This window comes from Eptesicus fuscus, chromosome 15, assembly GCF_027574615.1.
Source record: "Eptesicus fuscus isolate TK198812 chromosome 15, DD_ASM_mEF_20220401, whole genome shotgun sequence".
Classification (NCBI taxonomy): Eukaryota; Metazoa; Chordata; class Mammalia; order Chiroptera; family Vespertilionidae; genus Eptesicus; species Eptesicus fuscus.
In genome coordinates, this window is record NC_072487.1 from 57,231,125 (window position 1) to 57,237,476 (window position 6,352).

The following is a 6,352-nucleotide window of genomic DNA, read 5'->3' on the forward strand; positions in this document are numbered from 1 at the left end:
CCACATGCTCCCGACAGGGAGAGTGCACTGGGTCCTCCATCCTAAGGGCTTTTCTGAGTAGGGATTTTAGGGGTGGTCCCAGGGAAGGATCTCAATAGAATATTCATCAGCTTTCTAGTCATATCCTTTAAAGGCCATGGTCTCCATTGATTGCTTGATGCCAGGGCAGGTGGTCATAAGTCAATGCAGCTGATCCTGATGTCAGCCATGGCATCCCTTGTCTGCTTTTGCTGCCTTTCTGGGCCTGAAGCTAAAACACAACTGAGGCCTAGACCCTAATCCTTAGAGGTTAATGCTTAAGTGTGTGGTGTGCAGGGACCTGCATGGGAGTCGCATAGCTCATTCTTCAGCCCCTTGTTCCTCCTCCGAGGGGGTCTACTGCATGACTAGCAGTAACATGCCAGGAAAGGAAAAGTCAGGGGAGGGTCCAAACCGCATGACCAGTGATATGAAAGGTCAGGGGGTCTAAACCGAATGACTAACAATGTGCTAGGGGAAAACAAGGTCCTTGTTTTCTCAGTTTTGCCCATTGGTAGGCACCTGGGGCTCTCTACCCTGGTGACCTTCTTTACCTGGCCCACCGTCCTTGCTCTGCTCATGTCTGCCTAACTGCCCATCACAGAGTCAGGCTTCATTTGAAGTCATCTGGGTCTAGTTTCCTCTAATCTCTTGGCTCTGGCTCTACTATGCTTGTTTCAGCCTTGGGGTGTATGTGGTAGCAATACAGCAGCAACAGGCCAAGTCCCTATAAATTCTCAAGTCTACCTTCAGGGTAAAACAGTGATCCCCAATGTGGGGCACATGCCCCACAGGGGGGCAATTTGATTTTTAAGGGGCGCAATTTGAGAATGAGTTATTAACAGTGAATTTTTTGCATTTCTTATGGTTCTAGTAGCATCATATACAGTATATAAATATCTATTGTGACATATTTATGCATTTCAGTTCTCTATTATGTTTTGAAACTTTATTTGCTATTTTTTCATATCACTTCATATTATTATTTTTAACAATTTCTTCCTCAGTACTTCAACTGTCCTTTCGTTCTTTTATTTTTTTTCTTTCATGGATGCCATGGTCTTTGGAAGCTTGTTTAGACCAAGTTAAAGGCCTTTTAGGCTTCCTCCACATGACTAGGAGTTCACTTTTTGAATAATAAGAATTGTATGTCACAAGAGGGGCATCAGGATTTTAGAGATGCTTAGGTGGGGCATGGCCAAAAAAAGGTTGGGAAGCACTGGGGTAAAGAATGAGAATATCTGTCGCATGTGTCTTACAAAGATCCTTCATTATGGCTCATTGACCCTCGGAAACCAACTCGCTGTGAGTGTGTGTGTGAAGTCCAGGTCTCTTCTGTTGCTCAGCCTTGCCCAAGCCACAGAGGTGGTGAATGGAGGAGGGAGCTTCCCAGAGGTAAAGCCGAGTACTTCTGGGAGGAAGGTGAATTTTTGCATTGCGGCAGAAAACAACCAATGTCCTCTAGAGTCCTGCTTCCAGGACTTTGAAAGAATGAAGCTATGATCCCTTGAGTAATCACAGCAGCAATGAACGTAATTATCCACTTTCAACAAACACACCCTAACACTGCCGGGGAGCCTTCTGTTTCTAAGCAGATACATGGGGTAGTCACGAAAAGTTACCTTATTTTGGAAATGTATCTAACCTTCCACCTTCATACATAGTTCTGCTTATATAACAGATCAGACTTAAGTCTTTTCTACCAGCTGGATTCTAGGATTTTGTATCCTTCAGGGATTGTGCTAAGAATGGACAACAGTTCTTCAGAGATTCAATTTCCACTTGATTGAATGACTTGAGTGGCAGAGATCCCAAAGGTCATTCATTCATGCTGATAATGCTGCCTGAGAAGCCAAAACGCAATGTCGGTTTGCTTTCTTCACTCTCTACTATTCTAGGGGGAAAAGGAAGAATTGGGCAGTAGAATAGCTGTTATTAGTTTATCCATTTAATAACAATTATGCCACTACTATGTAGGTAGTTGGTGCTGGAAGAGCCACCAACATCGCCAGCTACTATATGAGTGTTGTGGGTAAAAAAAAAGCTCTGGGCATCAAAGACTTGAGTTAAAGTTCTGACTTTGACAGTAATTATCATTGTTCTTTGGAAACAAAGGCCTTATTTGGAAGATTTCGGAAAAAATCCCTTGAGCTGAAAAACTCTCAGATTCCATAAAAGGTTAGATCTCCATTAGCATGACTGAGGCTTGCTGCCTGACCTTTGAGAAATAAGAGAAAGAATACTCCCTCACCCTCAGAATTCTCCACACAATCCTCCTCTGGGATTCAAGCTGAGAGCATCAAATTAAAGTAGGAGACACAAAGGGAGCTTTTCATTAACTCTTAGAAATTGTTTTCTCCTTGGGACCAGCTTATTACAAAAGACTCCTTAGGAGCTGGGACACACCTCTACTGCAGGGTGGGGCTCAGAGAAGGATGGTCTTGCACTGTGAGCAGAATTCACCAACTGGATGGGTGTGGGGAAGAACATTTCAGGCCTTTGATAGGCTGAAGTAAGGCAAAACTAGAAGTGGGAGGCTGATAGCAACAATGGAGATAATTTGCTCCTCTGGAACCTCAGTCCTGGGAGTGAAGAAGGGGTGGTTCTCCGAAAGTAATGAAACTGCACTGGCCTTTTATTTTTTATTCCCCCCTTTCCCCCCCCCCCCTCCGCCCAGCTTTGACTCAAACTGGCCTCACCCAGCACTCTGACTCACCCATCTCCCTCTTAATCATTAATCAGGACAATGAGGTTCTTGTTAGGACTATAGGGCAAAATAATCCTAACAGCCATTTGTAAGTTTCCCACCACAGGATAACAAACACCAGGAAAAAGTTGCTGGACCCAAGAAATCAGACCATATAAGGAATTAAACTGTCCTAAAGACACCTGATTGCACATCTGTATTCCATCCGAATTCCAAGCCCACCGATTCAGCTCCCAGACCCACTGATGACAAGAGCTTCCTTCCAGTAACTGCATATAAGGATCAAACTCCAGCTCCTGGGTGCCTCCATCACTGACCCAAAGTCTGCTTGGCTCGGTGCTATGCAGCCCTTCCCTTTGGATATCCAATCTCTATCCTCTCCCCTTAAATAAATTCAATGTTTCTTTATCCACCATATGAGGTGGCTATTTAGTCTGCCTGAGTACCACCATGCTAACCTTTCAGTTCTGGTCAGTATCCAGTAGTCTTAGGAAAAAGGGTCTACTGACCACAGAAACAGAGTTTTCAATCAAACTAAAGACAGTATCTTGGCCTCAGTTGTGCTTTAGCTCTGAACCCAAGAAAGCGAAATGATACAGGGAAGCAGAATCTCAACGGATTGAGATAAGGCTCCAGAGAATGGCAGTTTTGCACCTTGTTTTATACACTGAGTGGCCAGATTATTATGATCTCTGAATGCATAATAATCTGGTCATTCAGTGTGTGTGTGTGTGTGTGTGTGTGTGTGTGTGTGTGTGTAGTGAGAGAGGGGGGGGGGCTGGTGCATGAATTCGTGCATGGGTGGGGTCCGGCCAGCCTGGCCAGGGGGAGGGGACATGGGCAGTTGGCTGGCCTGCCTGCTGGTCGAACTCCTGGTCGAGGGGACAATTTGCATATTAGCCTTTTATTATATAGGATATACACTGAGTGGCCAGATTATTATGCGTTCAGAGATCATAATAATCTGGCCACTCAGTGTACATTACAATCAGAAGGTTACATGAAAACCATTGGTGATAGATTAGGAAGGTGGGAGAAAGCAAAGCAGGGAAACCTCTGGGATTGGATAAAAAGTAAGATAATAGACAAATTTCCTTTACTTAGGTGGGTGCAGGATAGTTAACAGTCAACAATTAACTCAATAACAATGAGGGTGCTGTAAGCAGCAGGAACGGCACTAAGTGTCTGGCTGGTGGGTTCAGACCAAACCTGGGTTCAGCAAACTCGGTATTTGGGTTCTGGTTAGGAAAGAATTCAAAGTCCAGACCCAAACTGTAAAAGAACATGTACTAGGTAAATTACAAAGGTAGAAAAAGTAATTCCTAGAAGAGATAAGCTTAGCAAACAAGTTATGAAGTTAAAGGAAGGGCCCTTGGAGCTGGGGAGTGAGGAAGCTAATGGTAACGTGCCTGGAGAAGGGGAGGACAAAGGTAATGGAGAGGGAAGGGAAAGGCGTAGGCATGCTCCCTGGAGGGAGAGCACACTGGGTCCTCCATCCTAAGAGTTTTAAGGGTGGAGATTTTAGGGGAGGTCCCAGGGGAAGATCTCAATAGAATATTCAGTAGCCTTCCAAGTGTGTCCATTCAGAGTTGTGGTCTCCACTGATTGATTAGCTGGCACTAATAGAGTAGGGGGGACATTATTCAGTGCAACTGGTCCTGACGCCAGCCAAGTTATCTCTAGTGAGGAAAGGTCAGGGGGACCACACCTCATGACCAGTGAGTGATATGCTAGGGGAGGAAAAGTCACCCTGGGGGTAAGGTCCCACCCTACAATTGATTGTCCATTGCCAGGCTTTCCATACTTGTGACCTTCTGTACCTGGCCCATCGTCCTTACTCTGCTCTTGTCTAACTGCCTACAGCAAGGGGATTCGTGGTCGCTGCAGAGCAATGCCTGTGCTTTGAGGGGTCAGAAAAAAGAAAATTACTCTGACATTCCAATGGTATTTTACATAGATGCAAAAAGACAATAGACAGGCTCAGTTAAGGTAAAGATTGACCTTTGTCAGGTAAGATACCATCCTAGGACATGACTACTCACCATAAACTGCTTTTTACTTTAAAACGTTTTAATTTCAGACCATCCTTTGTAGTTACTTTAGGTCTCTGAGTTTGCAAGACTGCCATACAGGCCTTCCCTGAGCTAGTCAGGTTTAGTATATGGCCCCTTTTCATCCATGGCTGATATCAAAACCAGATGCACTAACCAACCAGTAGATACCATGACCCTAACCCCCTTAGTCTCCATGATTTATGAGTCTCCCCCCCCCCCCCCGCCCCCATATAATTCATCCCTGGAAGCGATTGGGGAGCCAGGTCTTTGAGCATTAGCTCACCTGTGACTCTGGGCATGGAGCCATCTTCTTAATGAATAAATCCTTACTTTCTTGGCTGCAAACTCCTGTTCATGTCTCATTGGGCTTTGATGTGTGTAGGCAAACAAACCCTTCAATCCACCAACAGCAACCATACTTTTTCCAGGTTGGCTTTACATATCTACTAGTATAATCTCAAGTTAGAGAACTAGAGTTCCAGATGGATACCTAAAAGCTCTTTGAAACCACCCTGTAAGCAAACTGGAGCAAGAGTTATCTGGTCCCCAGGGTTCTTGCCCTGCCATGCCTTGGAGAGCCTCCACTGATATGTGGCACCTGGGTGGAAGAATGGAGCCCCTGACCTCTCAGCCAGTCACCAGAGCTGTAGGATAAGAAATGGTGGCCTGTGTGGGGGTTCAGAATGAGCCACCCCAAAATGTGCCCCCGTGGTATGCAGACTATTTTGAGCTTAAGGCAAATTTAGCTTCAGGCTCAAGAGAAACTTCTTCCCCTCCATTTAACTACCTTGAACTTGAATTAGGGGCCTTGCCCATAATAAGAAATTATCAGAGACAATCTCTCTTTGACCTACCTACACGGCAGGGCAAACTTTTATTTACTGAACAGTTGAGTTTTCATAGTCTGCAATGACCCTTTGAAGCCCCCAAAGTTCACTACCTAATCCCTAGCTCAGAATATCTGATATACCTTAATCCTCTTTCTATCTCTGAACCTCTCATATGTGTGGGGTTCCCCCATGCACATAAGATTAAATCTGATTTTCTCTTGTCCATCTTTTTATATTGATTTGATTTGGCCAGCCAAAAGAATTAGAGGACGGAAAAGGTAATTTTTCTCCTTCCCCACAATTGTTTCCCTATATCCCTTGACTGGGAGCTGAAAAAAAAAAGAAACTCCATTTTCTTTTTTTCTTTTTTCACATTTTAATTTTTTTATTCGTTAAGGTATTACATATTTGTCCTCATCCCCCAAAACTCCATTTTATTGATAATACTTTCCCCAATCAGAGCTTGTGTCATCAAGTTGAGACGGGATGTGGAGAGGGAGTAGGTTGTGCCACAGATTCTTGCTGTTCTGATCAAGATATAATAGATTTTCTTTAATGAAGATTTCTTCATTTGCCATATTTCTTAGGACAATTTCCAGAGATTTTAATGAAAAAAATTTCCACAAGGAAAAACTTTATTCAGGTGAACAGTTTGCAAAACAGTAAAATGCAAAACCAAGAAAGTGAGCTCCACTGAGACAAAGAGGAGGCTACATTTTTTTTTGACATTTCCCTCATATTAT